A 20,318-nucleotide genomic window follows, 5' to 3' on the forward strand; every position below is an offset into this window, starting at 1 on the left:
ATCTGTTGTTTCCTTAATAAAATCCTATGATTCTATGAGGTATGGTCGACTAACGGACAGACATCTTCTATCCAGCATATAGCTTCCTAAATTCGCTTTTTGTGTTCTAGCAGAAACCTCCTCGATTCTTCCAGCCTCCAGTGTGTCGTAAAAGATGTCCATTTTCTGAAGGACAAACCTGCAGGCAAATGAGAACTCGTTGAAAATGACCGTTCACTAAGGTGCAATTCTATCTGTTAAGATGGCACAAAACAAAACAATCTGGCCGCGTTGATTTCACCGGAGTGAGCGGTTACCTGAAAGGCGCCATACTTTATTGGGTGGAAAATATGACTGACAGCAAAGCCATGAGACGAAAAGTTCGTGATGCAACCCGGCTGTAATGGAGAGGACAGGGAGCAAAGGACTGGACAAAACGCATCGTTAAACAAGTACTAAATACATCAGTTACGCACGTGCTCGCTTCAACTTCTCTCCTTTCTGTCGTTATCTTTTTCGTTAACGCATTTATAGAGAGGGTAGGCTCCTTCCACTGTTCTGGAGTCGTCGTTACTGTCTTCATCACGCTTCTCCTCCTCGCTCTCTCCAACCCGGCGCACTGATGAAAGGAATTGTCTCTAGACTTTTTTCACTGACCTAGTACCCCTGCTCCACCACCATCCAAGTTCAAATGCCCCATCCTCTTTAACACGCCCCCCACACTCCCCCCCCCCTGATCATCCTTACTCCCTATAGCCACACAACACCCCCCACCCCTCTCCCTCCCCACCTCAACCGACCTGCCCTATCCCATGCTGCCAGTGATAAAGCCTTGGAGCCAGCAGACGTGTGTTTCAGATCCGTTTCGCCGTTTGCTTTGGTGTCAGACTGGAGAGACGACTAAGCTTTCTGGACCTGCTGAAGTCGTATGTACACCTCTCTCTCTCTCTCTTTCTCTCTCTCTCTCTCTCTCTCCCCCTCTCTCTCTGTTTCTCGCTTACTCCAAGTGCCACTGCGCTCCGCCTCCTCTTTTCGCAACATTGACGCAACGTATAAATGCTGGAACAAAAGGACAACTTCCTTGAAGCTTGGCGTAATTGCAACAACAACAAGGAAAAAGCAAGAGAGAGAGAGGGAGAGAGAGAGAGAGAGAAATGCGGCTGTATCGACTAGCGGCGCTAACGGAAAAGCCCGACAGTCTACTGGAATATTGTCGTTATTTTCTGCTGTTATTTATTTTCCCGCGCGCCTCTTTCGGTTCGACGTACACGTCACAATGGGCTCCGCGGCGCGTTCCTGTCTTTTCCAACCTTCCAAGTAAGTCCCGTTTAATCCGCGGCTTTTTATCCGCTCTCTCCTCCTCTCTCTCTCCGGTCACTCTGATAGGACCGAGCTCCCCGCGCTGCCTTTCCCCAGCGCTGAGCGCGTTTGAACAGGGTTGTGTGTGTGGAGGGATCGAGCGGCTTTTCAGCACCGGAGGGTGAAAGTTGCAGCGGTTTTTTTTGTTTTGTTTTGTTTTCACCCGGCCAAATCCAACGGCTCGTTATCGAGCTTATCAAAATTCCTCCAGGAACTGGAGGGGAGGTAAACAAGCCAGCGCACAACACTCAGTTGTTGGGCGTAAAGAGAGCGTGGGGGGTGGGAGGGGGGGCAAGAAAGAAGAAACGGTTGCTTGTTTTTGAATGAACACATCGGTTGGTAGCGTTGTCGTTGAGAAAATGGAGCAAAGTAGCTCGATGACATTTAATACCGTGACTGTGAATGTTGGTATGTATTTTGTCAGTGTCGGAGCTGAAGTGCATGTGAAGGCAGTCGTTCGGGTTTTCAATTCACCCTCAGGGATTTTTTTTTCTGTGAGCGAAGTGCCAGCCGGTTTCTTTTTTATTCGAGGCTGAAACACCCAAACCGCGCACAAAAGATGTAGTTTACTCCGCTCTTTATCGACAGGCTACACGTTTCCTCCGGTTTCCCCCTCCGTTGTGCGTTAAAAACGAATATAACCACACGTGTTGCTCGGTATTGTTTTTGCGGCTGTCTTTCACTGGCTCTTTCTGACGCGCTCGCTTTAATTCAACGGCGAGGTGTTGCTCGTGGCTTTTGCTCATTTCGTTATTTTGCGAAATCTCGATTCGTTTTACTTTACGAACAAAGAACCCAGGAGGAGGAGAGGAGGTGGAGGGAGGGGGGTTTAGCTGGATTTTGGTTTGGCGGAGGGCTACAGTAGAGAGAGAGAGACGGGGTGGACTGTTTACAATAATAACAGGATAGTCGTGACGTCGAGTGACGGACAGCGTCCTCAGCCAGCGGAAAAAGTAGAGAGGCATCAACAGCGAGCTAAATTTGGACAGGAGGGAGGGAGGGGGGGGTTACATCATCGCACATCGGCGCTGAAGGGGCGGGACTTCCGTTCGGGTTTGAGTTCGTGCCGCTCAATCTTAGAGCGGCCTCGTTGTTTTCCCCTCACAGTCCACGGACATCGCTTAAACGGCCTAAAACTGAGAAACAGGGGCCACATGTGTTTTGGATTGCTTTTCCAATGCAGTGGGCCCATTGCCAGCGTACTTTCACCTCGCTAGAGCCAAGAGAAACCGGTCTTCAATGAAACACATTAAGATATTTTTAAACACTTCACTTGTCTATAACCTTATTCTTTTATCGTGACTAGTTTTGTTCTCCGCATGTCTACCCATAGAATCAGGATCAGAACTGTGTTCATTCAGCAGATATGTTGGCCTGTATTTGGTGTCTGATTGCATCATTACATAATCACGCAATTTGTGTGTGTATACTACTTAATGTGGCCCAATACCCCCTTTTTTTTCCAAAATACTAATAACAGAATCCTGAATATTTGCTGACACCTATGATTTAAAAAAATAAAATACCAGCCACATTTAAAAATGTGCGTCACATCTAAAAGTAGGCCATCATGCTCAAACTACTCAGACTCCACTGCCCCATTGTAGAAACACACAACTGTCAACATGACCCTTACACAAAGTGAGGCTGATAATTCAGACTGATATACTTACAGGATTGAATTAAAGTCTTCCTTTCTTGCTTTACCATCATTCAAGGGAGTATTTCTGCTGATAACGATGTGATACTTTAATGCTACTTTTGGCCATGCCATGTCTTTAATACGTGCACATTAACCCTTCAATAAATACCTTACAAATGACAGAACAATTCAGCTTAGTTTTAGCATGAACTTACACAAATATCTGTAAGTGTGCATTCGCAGTGCAGGTTCAACCAAAGTATAATGTACAAAAAGCAGAAATTGGCCATTACAGTCCAAGAGATGCTGCATAGAAGTTGGTTTATTCTAAATGTTACGGCTAGCTGCCATTAAGTATAATTTTTCAAAAATTCATTATTGCATTTTGTGTCAATTAATGCAGATAATGGATTTTTTATGAAAGCATATCTGCTGTAAACCTATGTACCTTAAAATTGTTTAAAAAAAAGCTCACACAACAATTGGGACACGTTAATGAAGCCTTTTTGTTACCAAGAATATTATGAATTTAGCATTGGATTTTCCAGAATTTAATTCAGAAAAACGTAGACAGCATTAGACAGCACTCATAATAAATTATAAGAAATATATTTATCAGCATTAATATGTATAACATCGTACTCTCAGGGTATTTTGTAGTATTGTGGAGTCTAATTATAGGCCTGAATATAATTTAAATCTGTCAGATACCTTTTTTTGGTAGGGGCCATGTAATCAGAAGGTTGTCACATTTGTAATCCCCCCCACCACCACCCCCCCTGCAGGACTCTAATTGGTGAAATAAACCAAATAAACCAGCGTGAGTCAGCGGTCATGTCTTGTTAGGCCAGCTCACTTAACAGGGGTCAGAGGCCACTGTTGTGTTCTCAGGCTTGACCTGCAGGCGTCTATTGGCTTTTGATGGATGTTGTCACTTAAGTGTGCAGCTTTGGCCTCTATAAAAGGGGAGGGGGTGATGTCACCCCACTGTTGCCCCCTCCCACACTGTTTAGGGGAGATCACAGGGGTGCAGCTGCTACAGACAACTTTAGCTGGGGGAGGGGTGCCTGAGACCCCTCAATGAGAACAAAACCTTTTTTCTCATTCTCACATACACATACACTTGCTCGCCCAGTACAACTACCCCTATTCTCCCACAACAAAACAGCTTCTGACAAGTGATGGGGTGCAAGAAAGTTCACTTGACATGCAGCAGACTGGGTTTTTTTTTTTTTTCTGTGTTTGAGCACTTTAAATATGGCACGTAATGTTCCCAATTAATCAAAGATTTGAAATATATCACAGGACGCTGCTTTGTACTAAGATTTAATTTAAAGATTTAGATTCTTAGTAACTTTGTGTTGACCCAGTAATGGCATGTACACGTTTACTACATATGTCATAGCAGCATGTCCACCGGCGTAAAAGTAGCTTTTAAAATGCCTCAGATTATTCAACTATGTTAGAAACAGGCCATGTTTGCATGGATGCAAATACTCTGTCTTGCTAATGTTGCCCCAAGATGTTAGCATTTAATGATAACGTCCCAGTGCAGGTTGGCTATTGCTAACCCTAAACATATTGGGACCTTTGCCCTCACACACATAGCATTATCATCTGAATCTACTGAACTAGTTTAATGGGCTCATTTAACCAGTATTCTTTGTACAGGTCATAGGACTTCAGATGTGGTTGTACAGTACAGGCTATACAATAGAGTGCAGGTTGTGTATGTGTATCCATGTATAAATTCAATTGTAGGGATATATCTGATGAATAAACATGAATAAGACATTCTAATAAGATATATTTAAGACATGTATTTCTGGATATCACATATACATTCAGAAAAATACCGGATACTATCTTCTCTTTACAGTTTTACAGGAAAAAATATACACACTAAGAAAAAAATGAACACCAATCAGTTAACTGAAACTGCAAAACCAGTACTACTACTAGTGTTTGTTTCTGTAGGAAAAGGTCAGGCGTTTGCTAACCTTTATGGGAGATTCAGAAACACAGCTTTTAATCATACACTGATAAAAAAAAAATCTGTATTTAAAACTATATGTGGTCACGTGTATTATGTGAACAATTTTAGTAACATGTAATTTATGGCATTGCAGTATCAACGCAAACAAAGTCCCTTCAAACAACATATGGTTCGTAGGCCTGCATGTCAGTGCAAACATGGCTAATTAGATTGAGGTTGTCACCAGATCACCAGTTTTGGCCTGAGTGTTTGAAGTGTGAAATGACTATGGTGTGAAACTTAGTTTGTCTTTTTAATGCCTTAACGCTGTGTATTATTCACTGATAATTTGAAACAAATATGTAAGTTGTGTAGTTATTAGAGTTAGAGACGTGTCTGGGCCAATAGAGTGGGATTCAAGGGTTAAAGGCAGACTCAAAAAACTTGTACCTAATTGTAGCTATAGATTTATTTTCCTCATTGCAATTGTCCTAAATATGCCATAGTTTTCAAATTGTGTATTCATAAACATGCAGTTTTACTAAATGTATATGTATCTTTAAGTCTCTAAAAGACCTTTAGCCTTCCTATGAAAATGATATGCAGAAAGTAATGCACAAGAATGCAAAAATTGAGATGTTTAGTTGCTCTAAAAGAGATGTTTAAATGATGTCAGGGAACACAACTTTTAACTGAATGGTATTGACTGTTACTAACTTGGTGTAAACCTGATATAACCAATGCTAGGCACAGCACAGTTATGTCGTACCGTTGGGACGCTGTCACGTGCTGTCTGTGCCCGGTTATTACATCAGTAGTGTAATTTTTGGTAATCAACATACACCAAAAACACATCTTAGAGTTGCATCATTTGCATGTCATATTGACTGACTGTTGCAGTAAATAATACGTAGCTTAGAAGTTGAAATGATACACTGGTGCTGGCTTCATGTAAATGCATGCCTTCATCCTCAGATTTTTAAGTCATAAGGATGAGAACACTGTTTAAATGTGCACTTTGAATGTGACCTTAGTTAATTTCATCAAAATGTAGACACTGAGAACACACTTGACCACATATGTATGTTTAATTTATAGCAGATGGTAAACAACTCATTCCTTACTATGAGTATTTGAGTATATGAGTAGTCATTTTGTTTGATAAATTTTAAATATATGTAAACACACACACACACACACATATAGATATATATATGACATTTATCTCATGTATATAAAAAACCATAATGTTTAGCGTCTACCAGAATATAAAGTGAAAAATGGGCTTATTATTTAAATGAATTTCCTTCTAAATATGAAAGCTTTATGAATGTGCTAGAATTTTATGTTTATACTAAAATGTATAAGCACTTTTAATAAAGAGTTAATATAAAATCTGCAAATATTTTTGCATTAAACATTTAAATTGTGCTGAGTTTAAATATGATTATGATGAATTTTTAAAACAAATAAACCCTTGTCTGGTTGCACTGTGTTTCAGAGAAACCTAGACCTCCTAGGCCTTATAGGTTCTGTGCAGTTTGACACAAAGGAGGTTGTAAGGCCACACAGTGGTGGGCCAAAACAGATTTTACTTACTCTTAATCAAATAAAAACTGAGGAAGAACATCTAAGAACTAGTTACAAATGTTTTTTTACCCTTTGCCTGTGCTCTCAACAGACTTCTGGTGTGTCGTAAGTTAATTATAACATAGTTAATAGTCACATCAGCTACCTCTTCAGTTTAACCCAGTGTCATACTTAACCTGCTAGCTCTATGTCCATTAGTCTGTTTTGGGTCATTCACACGTCAAGAGAAGTTGTCGAGAAAAATCAGCTCTCTTTTCAGACTAAAAATGTACCCTACTGCTGAAAGTATTCAGGATGGAAAACAGGATGGATGGATGATTTATTTCAGATGATTACATTTGAGATATCTACAAAAGTGATTAATAATATTTTAGGTGTATGTTATAAATCTATATACAACAGAATAGCATATAATTGCTGACCTAATGTTTAACTCGCACTGTCTTATAAAACACAGAAGTTGTTTCTTTAGATGAGAAAGTTCATAAAAATACTGTCAAATGTGTTTTCATTTCAAGGATGAAAACTGAACTGTCACTAAAGATATTAAACATTGTTCACTTACAATCAATGTGAAGGTAAAATGCATTTTGGATCATTTCTGTTGAGATCTCATAGCTTCCTCTATGTGTGCATTCACAGGAATTCTATATACCTATGGTGTACGCTCAAAAATAACAGAAGCACTCACCATACCCATATTAGCTTTTCAGCTAATATGTTAATTTTAGCTAACAGTCTTCTCAAGGATCTGGGTTTACTGACTCTGAGGACATTAACCTAAAGCTGGGCCACTCAAAGTTGGACCTGTGAAGATGTTTGAGTATATTACCTCAGTAAGAGATTATAGTGCAGTGTTATAACATGGCTATTAACTTTTGGTTTTAAAAAATGCATTCATTTGTTTGTATACTGTTTTGTTTCTTTGGCCCCTGGCCTCAACGACACTTCTCTAAGACAAAACGTTTGGGCCCCACTGAATAGTTGTTTTTTTTTACTTGCGTTTTTCTGTTGGAGAGTGCTAATGTAGGAGCTCGCTTTTGTCTACGGCGAAGGAAGAGAGTGACTTTTACTGAGATATTTCACTCCTTTCGAGTTCAAACGGGACACTGATAAAGAAAGTTACACGTAAATAAGAAACTGTAAAGAAGTGTGCATCTTTCCCCCTCCTCCTCCTCCTCCTCCTCCTCCGGCCCGTCGCGCGCCCTGTTCCCGGCATGCTCACGCGCACTGTGGGCGGCTCCTACGGATTTGAATGAACAGAGTCACTTTCGGCGCCATTTTCGACTGAGACTCAGTCCTATCAACAGCGCGAGCGCTCGGCGGCGGCGGCGGCGGATCGCGGGCAACGGACAATAATTCAGCGGCTTCGCTGAGTTACAGCCGCGGTAGGGTCGCCCAGCGGAGAGAAAGACAGAGGAAACACCGCCGACCGTCGACTGGGAGAGTAATGAGAGCTCTCCTCTAACGGACAGAGAGGGAGAGAGAGTCGTAGGAGGAGAAGAGCGCTGTGTTTTTCAGCTGCGCAGCGCAGACTCCGCACAGAGCATTTTTTAAAAACACCGAAAAAAAATCCTCAAAAATTAGAAACCGACCTGTGAAAAATCTTCAAAAATTCTATAAAATATTTCACAGGGTCTTCGGTCCGGTCCGAGGGTCTCCAGTCCCCTACTTAGCCGGTTTATGCGATTTTTTCGACCTCGATTTTGAGCGGGAGACACGGACACGGTGCTGCTGCAGAGTCATTCAGTCTCTCTCCCTCTCTCTCTTTCCCTCTCTCTCTTTCTCTCTCTCTCTCGCTCTTTGTCTGTATCTATATATTTCTATTTTCCTATTTTTTATTCTCCCCGCTGGACCGACCGTCTGAAGACTCAAATGACAATTCGACCGTTACTCTCTGGTAAGATCACTGAGCTTATTTTATCGCTGAATTTTTTTTTTTTTTATGTCACCAATATTACTGTTAATATTAGCGCACGGTGCGGTGGTGAGAGACTTGTTCTGATAGTCTGTGAGAACTGGCAGGTCCAGGAGAAGGCAGGTCTTTGCGGGAGCGTTTTTTTTTTTTTTTTTTTTTTTTTTTTTTTTTTTTTTTTTTTTGCGCCATTTTCCGTGCAGCCACGCAGGCGACCGAGGAAAAGTTATTTGAAGAGAGAGAGAAAGAGCGGTGTGTTTGGTGAGTCAGCATCGGCGGTGGAGTGGAGCCAGTCAACAGCAGAAGCGATTTCTCCTCTCTTTGATGTGTCCGAGGGTCAGGTAAAGCGGGGTGGTGTTACCTCTGCATGACTGCCGCTGTCATTGTAATTTGGCCACTTTTGTGTTGTCGGAGGAGGCGCTGCTTGTCTCGGTTCGGTACCAAACTTGAGCATGTAGCGTTTATTCATGAGGCAAAAGGGCTTGGATCATTTCAGCACTTGCAGAAAACTGAAGAGAAAACGAGGGGACAGAGTGTGCTGGGGGAAAGTGGGCCTTCCGTAGCTCTTTGCAGCAGCAAAGCTTAAAAATAGAGGCAGTTGTTGGCCCAGGCCCAACATCATTTTGCCTTTTGTTTTTAATTATGAGGCTGAGTAAAGATATAATATCTTACACGTCTCCAATCTGCTTGATTCACACGTTTAATACATATCTATGTCCCTCAGCTGCCTCTCTGTGTGTGCATTCATTATGTCTTACTGAATAAAGCAGGCGAGGGATCCTCTTTTTAGAAAACGTGCAGTTTGAAGTAGGTGGGATGATGTTGCTGAAACTTTGGCTGAAGTGAAAGTTTGAGTCTTCCTCTAACGGTTGTGATGAATCCGAGCCAGTTATGGCTAGGGGGGTGGGGGGGGGGTGCTCATGGAGGGCGTTACACACCTGGAGGCTCCTCTTCACATGAACAGAAATGAATTTAAGAAGGATCCAGATTTATAAACCCAGTTCATTCCAGTATCAGGAACTTTATTAGTAGCATTTAATAATATTTATAATTTCACTTGCCCCGTATACACCACGTACATTCGCGTGTGATAAGGTTCTGGCTACAATGTATTCTCTTTTTTTGTTCATTTATCTGTTGTTTTCAGTGATTATATATGTATACAGCAAATATATGTTAACGTTTACCTTTGCATGGGCCTTGAGACAAACCTACTTTCTGGTTTTGATGAGATGGCATTAGTTAGTGTTAAGTTTCACTGTTCTTTTCACTCTCGCTTTCACGTTCGAGCTTCAGGTCAAAGCTAATATTCATAATAAGACTATGAGCGTTTGTAAAAATGCATGAGTAAGCCAGGTCCTGTTTCCTCCAGCTGTGATATGGTTTACCATTGTCCAGAGCAGTTTTCCAATTCTGGTTTTGGTCCGGTGTCTCGTACTGTAGGAATACATTTTGAACACTCAGACACACAACACAGAGTTTAAGGGTCAGGCCTGACCTCTCTCAAAGTGTCACACACAAGTCACATAGGTATATGCAATTTAAAAAATATATATATATTATAATTAATATTTTATTAAGTGAGGGTCATTTAGGTGCACATCCTTTGGCTTTTGGCAGAAATATATATTTTTTATTGGAGTATTCAGGTTAAACTGAAATATCATAGCAGCCTCTGGTCACTACCCAGCTTTATTCTCTGTATTACTTTCTTTTCAAATGAAATAAGTGCACGTATTTGGGCGTTTTGTGATAGATCTTAATATGTATCATAATGTATAACTCCTTTGTTATTATGCTGTGGTGTAACTGTTCTATTGGAAATTAAAATTCATATAAACATATGTTTAATGTGATCACCAAAAAAAGTTATGAGTTGTTGGAGAGTGTGTGCAGAAGTTGTTTTTTAAGGATGTGTAACGTGAGTATATTTAGATGCACTGCACTTCTGCAAATAAATTCCAGTAACAAAATGAAAACAAGACATTAATTTGCATTGTAAATCTATGTAGTTTAAAATATACTATGTTTTAATTATAAATTCATATAGAATATGTAGCAGGAGTCTGTACTTGTCCTGTCTGTGTTCACACTTACATGCATCCCTACACTCGACATTAATAATACCCGATTTGTTGCCCTGTTAAGGCTTATTGGAGGGAGAAAATTTGTAAATAAGAATCTACTTACCATGACATCGTAGACAATAACAATTTAAGTCATATGAGATGGACTTTGTCGTTCTGTCAGTGACGTCTGTTCATGTTCTGCTTGTTCACGTTTATTTGACTTCAGTACTGACTTGTTCAAATTTAGAAAGCAACTGCTGTTATCTTGCCCCTATCATGAAACAGCTAAAAAAAATATTTGAAGTAACACTTAAAAAGTGTTAAAATTATTTATTGTATAGTCAATGAAGTGTTGTCTTGTTGGTAGCTGTATATTTGTGTATACAGCTTAACACATCCCCACCCCTGACAAATTTATCTCGCATACATTGTGAGTCAGTCGAGGCAATGTGGGCATAATGAGGAAGACCAGTGTAGTTTGAGATTTAAGGTCAGCAGTGTTTTGTAGCATTCGTGTTCTAAGACATAATAGAGGCCTAGTTCATTAAGTCTAAGCTAATTTTATTGCCTGCCATCCTACTGTACAAGAAGATTTACATTAATTGCGTGTGTGAGCATGCTGGAAAACAGGTTATACCTAGGTGCATAATACGGCAAGTGTGTGTGTATATATATATATACATGTGAGAGTAGCTGGGGGAAAATTTATCTGTCTTAACATAATAGGCTCCCTTTAATGACCTGTTGTCCATTATTCTTGCATCATCCTGGGTTCTAGTTTTGTAACCTAGGCTATTAAGGGAGTAGGGTTACTATGTGCATCCTTGTAACTTCAAACACTCGTTAACACCAGATATGTATTACTTACAAAATATTACTTATGTGTGTGTGTGTATATATATATATATATAAGTATGTATACATATATATGTGTGTGTGTGTGTGTTAGTCTATATACGATTAAAAAATGTTCCCCTCAAAATTCAGTCATTATTCTGTAACATGTCAATAGTTAACCTTTTGAATTTCTCCAACTGCAATTTAAATGTAGCACACTTATGAAATACATTGAGATTGTAGTGCAGTGCAGTCTGATTAATAATAATACAGTGTGAATTAAGTCATGCAGTATGCAATGTCAGGTAGTTTAGTACTGATGGTAGCTGATTTTCTTCCTTCTTGAGGTGCTGAATACCCCTCTGTCCAGCCTCATCCCAATCAGTATGGCCGAGAGGGAGAGAGAGAGAGAGAGGGAGGGAGGGAGAAGTCATTAGTGACACCACTCTTAAACTTGGCTAACCAGTTATTTCAAAAAATGGTTTCACACTTTTACAATACTAAATTCCCAACAATGAACAAATGTAATACTTTAAGATTTTCATGTGTCTTTTTTTTTTTTTTTTTTTTTTAGCACAGTGCATGCACCATTTATTCAACCAAAGTTTTGTTAATTTCTGACACCAGAAACACGACGTGGACGTTTCATCCAGATTTGGTGCTGCATCGGCTTTACCGTGAACATATATCCGACACGTAGTCTCTTGTTGTGACACAGCAACTGTGACCAATTAGTAGCAATAATGATCATCAACAATGACTTGTGGTGCACTGAAATGCGGTGCAAGTCTGTTCTCTTCAAATTAGTCTGGCTTCAAATAGACTTGTAACATCTTGGCAAACATCCAAAAGGATACCCTTATGCATTTTGATAAGGCCCCAGTTTGTTTGGTAAAGCTAAAGCCAGTTAGTGCTCCCAAGAGTGAAATGACCAAAACTATGTTACTTAAATAATAAATATTGAATTACTTACTAATTTACATTATGCACATTCAATATTTAGTTTTTATGTAATATTTAATAATTTCTATATTTATTGTAATGTAAAGTGTGTGGTATTCGATTTGACTCGGGTATCTTCCACTTTCAGTTTGATCTATTAGAAAGAACAAATTTGTTATATAGGCTGTGTACACGTCAAAACTACATGGTGTTAGTAGTCATTTCTTTGTCAATGGTAGCCTAATACGCTGAATATGACTCAGGTTGTTCTACAAAAAAAAAAAAATCTATGACCTCAAATTCTATCAATATTTAGGCAAAAGGATCATAACTATTTAAAGAGCAGGAGTGGACATTTTTCGGCATGAAAATAACTAAACTATAGAACTTTGGGCTTTGTCACTATTGATTTTATCAGTTTAGATTTGTTTCTGCGTTGTAATGTACCCTGGTTTCAAAATGTATAATGGTTTGGTGTGTAACGTGGGGTTGAGCAAGCTAAGGGCCATATTGACTTCAAAGGGATCACGTTTTAATCTCCCTTTGAGAGGAAGCCACTCTTGTAAATAATACAGACCGACTGTTCAAGTGAGGGGGGTTTATCATTGGCTGTTTTTTGTTTTTTTCATGCGTTCATGCACATTTTAAATGTTTATTACAGTTTTTATATTAGTGAATACATAAGCAATGGTTATTAAAGTTCGAGAACCCCCAACCCCCTCTCCCCCCACCCCCTGAATATTTGTGTGTGCGTTTTTCCCCCTTTTTTTCGAGGGGCCTATAAATTCAAGGAAGTTGTTTAAAAGTGGCTTGAACATTAAAAGATTTGCATGTATTTTAAGGCCATAAAAACTGAGCATAGGAAGCTTTTGAAGGTTAGTGACATGGGGGTGGGACAGAATTACATAAATCTAGTTTGTCTTAAAGCTCATCATTGCCTTGTGATTTTTGTTTTGGCTTTTGCACAATATGTGTGTCTTGCTTTTGTGCTAGTGAATGTACCAAAGGAAATCTTGTTCCCTTTGTCTATTTAAAAGCTATTTTTGCTAAAGTAAAAAATAGGCAGTGTCCTGATGTGAGTGTGAAGAAACTCTTACTAGAGCTGTCAGCAGTGCACGTGCTGTCAGGGCAACCCCCCTCTCTGACGTTTCTAAGGTAAATGCTTTCGGTACTTGCACTTGTGCACTTGATCTGACACTGCCTTCAAGGAGTTGTGGTTGACAACTGCTAAAAGCTGCTGAAAGGGCCTGTATGTATAAACGGATTATTTCTGTCTGCTTTATTGGACAATTCTTAAATAGTATTACTAATTTTTTAAATAATTTTTCATGGTTATAATTTTTGTTTTATTTTAGTGCTTTACATTTTTTAATTAAAGAAAATGTGAGTCTAATTATCTTGTTTGAATTTGTGTTTGAGTTGTTTGTTTTTATCTCTTTTATTCTATGGTGTGCTAAAGTGTAGGTTAGCCGGGTGGTGCAGTTTTCAAAATGACCCGACAGCATAGGAAGTTGCAAAAACAGCTCATACATGGTTGTGTTTGGACATTAGGCGTGTCGGTTTTGTAGTGCAGTCATTGGTTTGATAATTGTTATTGCAGTAGACTATAAAAACATTTGCTGTTGGGGTTGCATATTTATAAATAAAACACATACATGCATACACACAACCCACCTTTAAACATAATCAACATATTGTAAAATACTGGCTTCATTGTTTGTTACATTAGTTAAAGCAAGTAAAAGTAGTCTTGCAACTTCCCTTTTTGTGGTAGGAAGTAAATGTTTTTCTGTAAGCTTTTGGCATACGCAGTTACAAAGACAAACATGGTTACACTAATACAATATGCTAGATTTAAAAGCTACATCACTGTATGATGTAACATTAGCGTGTTTATATATTTTTTGGAGAAAAAAATAATTTTTTAAAAATATTAATAATGCCTTAATTTTTTTTTCCACTCCTTGAGGCCTACTGTGATATGGCGGTGAAATATCTGCCCATGTTTTTTGGAACCCTTATGTTCATATTAATATTTGAACTTTATTGCTGCATGTGGAAAAAATACCTGAACATGTTTTTTCGGTCTGAATCATATGTTGAAGCCCTACATCTCCAAAAGGGATTATATACATAGTAACCAAACGTATACTAAGATGTAGTACATATTATGAAAATGTGATGGACAAAAATACTGGTTTGAAGTCATTTTAAAGTCACTTTGATAATGAAAGTAGTAAGAGTGATACTGGTGAAGCTGGAGCAGTGACTTGTTGGTTTTCTGATAACCGAGATTACAAAAGAAAAGTGTGTTCTTGTGCATCACATAAAAGTCATGTACTTTTGGCTAAATGATTAAAAGTGAAGTAAGACTTTGATCTGCAGTGGTCCTTTAAAATGTTTTCACTGTTTTCTCTGCTGTGCATATTGTGAGAACGCAGGCATTAGTAATGTGTTTTAAAAATGTGGATTTTTTTTTTCTCTGTTCTGTTTGTGGGCGATCCTCTCTTAAAGGGTTGGCAACCTCAGACCTAAAAAGAAAAGGGAAAAAAGGGATTATTAAATTCCAAATAAATATATTTTATTTACACACACAATTAAGCAAAATATATCACAGTTTTAGTTATTTGTAATTTATTTTCAAATCAATCAAAACACTAACAAAGCATTAAATCTGTGTGTAGCAGTCAACTGTAGGTTAAGAAAGTTAAAGTACACCAGTCTAGACTCACGACTGAAAAGTACCATCAAACACTCCAGTGATACACATCCACTTCCTTACATTAACACCTTTTTCTTCTTTCTGTTTTTAACAGGCGATGGGAATGCACAAATACATGGCAAAGGACACCAGTGCCTCAGAATGATGCCAGTGGTAAGTAGATTTATTTCTCTAAATTATATGTTGGTGTGTGTGTTTGTGTGAGAGAGAGATTGCAGAATAACCATCCAATGTTCAAGTGTTTTTACACCATGTCTGGGGTGTCCAGTTTCTAAATATAGCCAAGCATAGAAATATGCTAAAACAATGTAAGCATTGAAGCTGTCGTAAACACAGGCCCATGAATAGGGTGACTGTAAAATACGTGCAAGATTAGAGGTCTGATGAATGCTGGAGCATAAAGAAATTTCATTGGTCAGATTATGTAATTGTCGTTGCCTCAGAGAGGAGAGGCAGTGGAAGGCTGCTGGAGTAAAATACTGTAATTTTCTTATCTGTATTGTGGAACAGCACCTAGAATACCATGCTTGTATATAATTTTACAGTTTCACAGTGATAGCAGACGGTTTACTATTCTGTCTGGCTGGACTGCACTACTGCACATCATACTTTTGAAACTGGAACATAAGAAAACGTCTACTAACAGTAGATAATGTCTTATTATGTTCTGTGCAGTTTATTGGATATGTATATAAAAATACAGTCATTCATTTTAAATAGTCAGAAATTCTACAGCTATAATTTGACTGGGACACTTGTCTGTCTAGTTCAGTGGAAAAGCTGTTTGTCTGATGTAGTGTTTTTTTTTTGTTTGTTTATTTTTTAATTAAAAGGGTGTGCTCCTACCTGTTCTCTTCTGTTGTTTGAACACAGTAGGGAATGGTGTTGTCTACACTAGATTTAATGTGGGTTGAAAAGGGCTGTGTGTGTGTGTGTGTGTGTGTGATATCATGTAGGCATATTTATACATATTTACCTGAGATGACACCTCCTCTATTCAATCAGGCTTAAAATACATTAAAAAGAACCTACATCTAAAGAAAGATAAAAGTTGTGTTTTTGCCTTTTGAGGGGTCATTCCGAGGCCTGCTCTGAGGGGTTTCAAGGCTATATTCCTGGTTTTAAAATATATAATTTTATAGTTCGGTCTTCTTTGAATGAAGGCAAGGCTAGCTCTTATTGTTTTGTGATAGAAAATTATGTTATCCACCAGAGAAAAGTGATTTAAGTCACACCATGCTGGAACAATGTGTACAAATATGAATTGGTGGACAGCAGAACATTGCCCAGTGTTGAACTAACAGCTCCAGTGTTCAGTTTCTCATATTAAACAGTGACTTGTATGAACACTCAGATGGTTAATCGAGCAGAATCACAGGGCTGAGTTAACCTGGGTTACATTAAAGCTTGAATATATGTGAAATGAAAGTTTACTGATGACTGGAAGGACTAAAATGTTTTTCCCCCTTGCTGAGTTGAATGAAGTTGAAATCAAGGAATGAAAAGTTAAATGGCAGTTGTTGGAGTTAGATTTGGACGGATGTAAGTTGTTTAAAATTTTGTGAACACTTTAAGAGTGAATGAGTAAGAGATTAATGCGAATTGAAGCGAGTTAGAGGGTAAAAAGAACACTATAGAATTAAATAACAGTAAGAGTTAAATCAGCACTGTCAGGGTTCAAAGAAAAACGACCAACAGACTACTTTTTCGTGATATACACTGCTCATCAAAGCAACAACACGCTGGACACCTCGAGTAAAATTATGAATTTTGTTCTGAGTTTAAATAAGTTAACACATGCTCTGTGTCCTTAACTGTGTGTTTGTGCACATTTCTGTTAAGCACTGGGTTTAACATACAGTATAAAATGTGCTGTATGTTACATTTGTTTACAAAATTTGTTTATTAAAATCTGCAGATTTAGTAGAGCGTGTGTTCTCGTTTCCTCTTAGAAAATGGACACAATAAATTCATTTAACAGAAGCGTGGACACCTTTACATCTGAGTGTTGGATGTCTGTTAATGTGTAATTAGCAGAATCAAGCAGGGCACGTTTGTTATCGTTCATTATCATACGGCCGTATACTTATGGAAGCCCCTTGGCTGTTTTATTTCCTGTAAATCCTGTGTCCAGCCCTGACCATGACCTCGATACAAGGCGTTTTGTGGTTAACGTCTCTCTCTCTCTCTCTCTGTCTCTCTCTCTCTTTGTTGATTTCAGGTTGTGGCACATCACCGTCTCCCTTTTTTTTTTTTTTTTTTTTAATTCATTTTTTTTTGGGGGGGGGGGGGGGGGGGGTCGCACCAAAACCACTTTCAGCGCGTGTGCTCGACCGCGTGAGCGCGCGCGCAAGAGAAGAACTGAGGGAGGGTGGGAGGGAGAGAGAGAGAGAGAGAGAGTGAGACGGGGCCTGGCGGTGCTGTAGCAGCACAGAATGGTTTGTGAGTTTTTAACAGGGGGGTGCAGGCCGTGCTGTGCTGCGGCAGCAACGCCAGGACTTAACCGGGGAAGGAGGGAGAGAGAGCGCTAGAAAAGAAATAGGGGGAAAAAAAACGGGAGCTGTGAACGTCTCTGTGCGCCTGCCCCCGTGTGTGTGTGTGTGCGCGCGTGCGTGTCTCTCGTGCACATCGTCGCGCCTGGCTGCCTGGCTGTAGCAGCACGTAAATATTGGAGTTAAAACAGTAGCGAATCCTCCAGTATTGACCGTGCTGCTGAAGTTAGGCGGGCCGTTTACCATCCAGTGGAGCCTCCAGGAGAGGATCAGAGCTCGGAGCTGCTCCAGCATCAGCCACGGTGAGGGTCAGAGGAGCAACTGGCAGAGTTTGGTGGGTATGGGCCTAGCAGGGCTGTCTAAAGTCTTATAATGGACCTAGCTGTGTTTAATACCAATGTGTGAGTTGTATTTACCTTCTGAGTTTTATGCAGTTCTTCCAGACTTTGTTAGGAACCGGCAAATGTTTTTTTTATGAAAGAGCATGACGTTTATGACATTTTTACAAAGCTTTAATTGTAGGTTTGGGCTTATACCAGTGGACCTAGAAAATTAGGCTGCACCTTGTGGTGAATTAGATCGGTTGTGGCTGGAGCAGTGTTCAAATTATAATGTGTACGGAGCTGTCAATGTAAAAGAAAAGAACAACAAAAAACAGGATGGGTATAAGTTAGCAAGTATGCTAAAAAAGAATCAGTGTTGAGTATGGGTCGACTATTGATTTGTAGCTAGTTATGATTGGTATGATATTTTGTATATCTATAATACATATAATTGCTATAATACTACAATTGCTGTGGGCCCACTAGTGTGTTTTAAGGTGTGATGACTGTTATGAACTTACTGGTGCTTTATAAAAAATCTTTTAGGAGGACCAGTGTTCTATAAAGCATTGACTGCTAGGGTTCTGCTAGTATTTTGAAATGAATATAGTCACACTGTAATATATTTGTTTAAAGTGTGATGGTAGGGACCTACAAATGTTTTATGATTAGTTTTCCTTGGTGTGGTTTTACCTTGGTGTTTATGCAGAATTCTGATGGCTGTGGATCAGTGTTTTGTTTAAAAAGAGTGGGAGATGTTTTAAGAAAGGTCCGTGATAAGCCTGTAAATGTTTATTAGGGAACGGTGGTGGGTATGGACCTACCAGTGTTTTGTAATGAACTTTGAGGGAACCTTTACTATTTATTGTTGAAGAATTATGACTATGATCCTACTTGTGTTTTATAAATAACAGGTTTAGTTCATAACGTTTGCAGTGTGATTCCGTAGAAAATGGATGCATGTGTTTGAGGACATAACCCTGACTAGGTGTAAATTATTATTCTGAGATGCTTAACTCAACCAATTACTGCATGGTTATTGTTTAATTCACACTTATTTATTTTTTTGTGCAAGACAATAAAGTATAATCACACAGTCAAGTACTGTAGTCTGTTTATTCACTTGAATGGCTTGGTCTGTGTATGTTTTCTGTTACGTTTCAAGTGTAAAGTTATCAAATGCGTTGTATGATCTGAGTGGACTGCGATGACATTTACGTGAGACACATTATATATAAATACATTCAAAAACAGTTTTGGGGCCTTTAGCATGCTCCTGAGAAGCAGTGGGGCTTTAGAGGTGGGAAACTCCCAGTGGATTTAACCTGGAGAAAGGGAAACATGATAAACCGCTTTTAATGTGCACGATGCTAAAAGTTAAAATAAAGAATGATTTAAGATCGTCTCAGACGATGAAGACGGTCTTCATATTTTCACCCTCACTCATCCTGCCCTAAATAACACAGCATCGCCATCTTCTGGGAAACCTTAAAATGCCTCAGGGTCCCGCGTCGCTTTACGGCTCTCGTCTGCTTGGGATTTCAGAATAAATATAATATAAGAGTTGATTTGATAACGAATAACATCCCCCCCCGCAGTTTGGAGGAGACTGTTTCAGTAGAAATGCTGCGGGCGCGTTTTTTTCTCTCCACCAACAGACCAAGAGCATCGCAGATTTGCGGGTTTCGGATCCACAACCCTGTAAAAGAGCAGGGAAAAAAAACACATAAATCAAGGATTTTTAACAAAAATGTACAATCAGCTTTAATCTGATAACGTTACATCGTCTCAAAGGAAAGCCCTAGTGCTACAGAGTCACTTTTTTTGAAGAAAAAAAAAAGACTAAAATATAAATGCCACACTTTTTATAAGTGGATTCTTCAGGTCTCACCTTGCAGACATCACCACCTCTGAAGAAATCAGCGCTGAATCACGAGGTGGAGGAACGAAGGGCCACTGAGGTTTCAAATTCTGACGGATCGCTCGAAGACGTGATTTTCTTAAACCATGCAGCACCACAGAACGGGCTTTAGAAAAGTGGACGAAACGTTTGTTGTGTACGAAGTCGCAACTCGTGTGTTTCAGTTTAAAGATGAGTTTTTCAAATTACCGTCCAACGGCGTGGACTTGACTGTCAAGGGTTAAAGAAACGAGTAGCGCGTGTCAGTTCAAAAAGAAGTAAAGCTCCGCTGTTTGCATATTTAAAAAAACTCTTCCATTGTGTCGCAGTAACGAAACAACCGTCCTGCGGGTTCAAGCGGTTAATTACGGGAGTGACGGGTTTGAAGGGATAAAACTCGGGGTCGTCTAGCGTTGCTGTTCATTTATCTGGAGTTAGGACGTCTTCTTATTGTTGACCCATTTGTAGTGAAAAGTTTTGCTCTGAAACCAAAAGTGATTAAATCCTGACCATTTTCTGGAGATCCACGGGTTCTCTTAAATTGTTTAATAAAGGTTTGATTTTTAAAAATGA

The 20,318-nt window shown here is 39.3% G+C and overlaps 1 long non-coding RNA gene across 1 annotated transcript; it reads left to right on the forward strand.

Annotated features, from left to right (window-relative positions):
- The first annotated feature begins 1,118 nt into the window (after positions 1–1,118).
- LOC136687666 (uncharacterized) lies at positions 1,119–17,302 on the forward strand. Its single transcript, XR_010800499.1, has 3 exons — positions 1,119–1,296; positions 15,125–15,183; positions 17,252–17,302. It is a non-coding gene; the product is annotated as an uncharacterized lncRNA (long non-coding RNA).
- Positions 17,303–20,318: the final 3,016 nt, after the last annotated feature.

This window comes from Hoplias malabaricus, chromosome 2 (assembly GCF_029633855.1).
Source record: "Hoplias malabaricus isolate fHopMal1 chromosome 2, fHopMal1.hap1, whole genome shotgun sequence".
Lineage (NCBI taxonomy): Eukaryota > Metazoa > Chordata > Actinopteri > Characiformes > Erythrinidae > Hoplias > Hoplias malabaricus.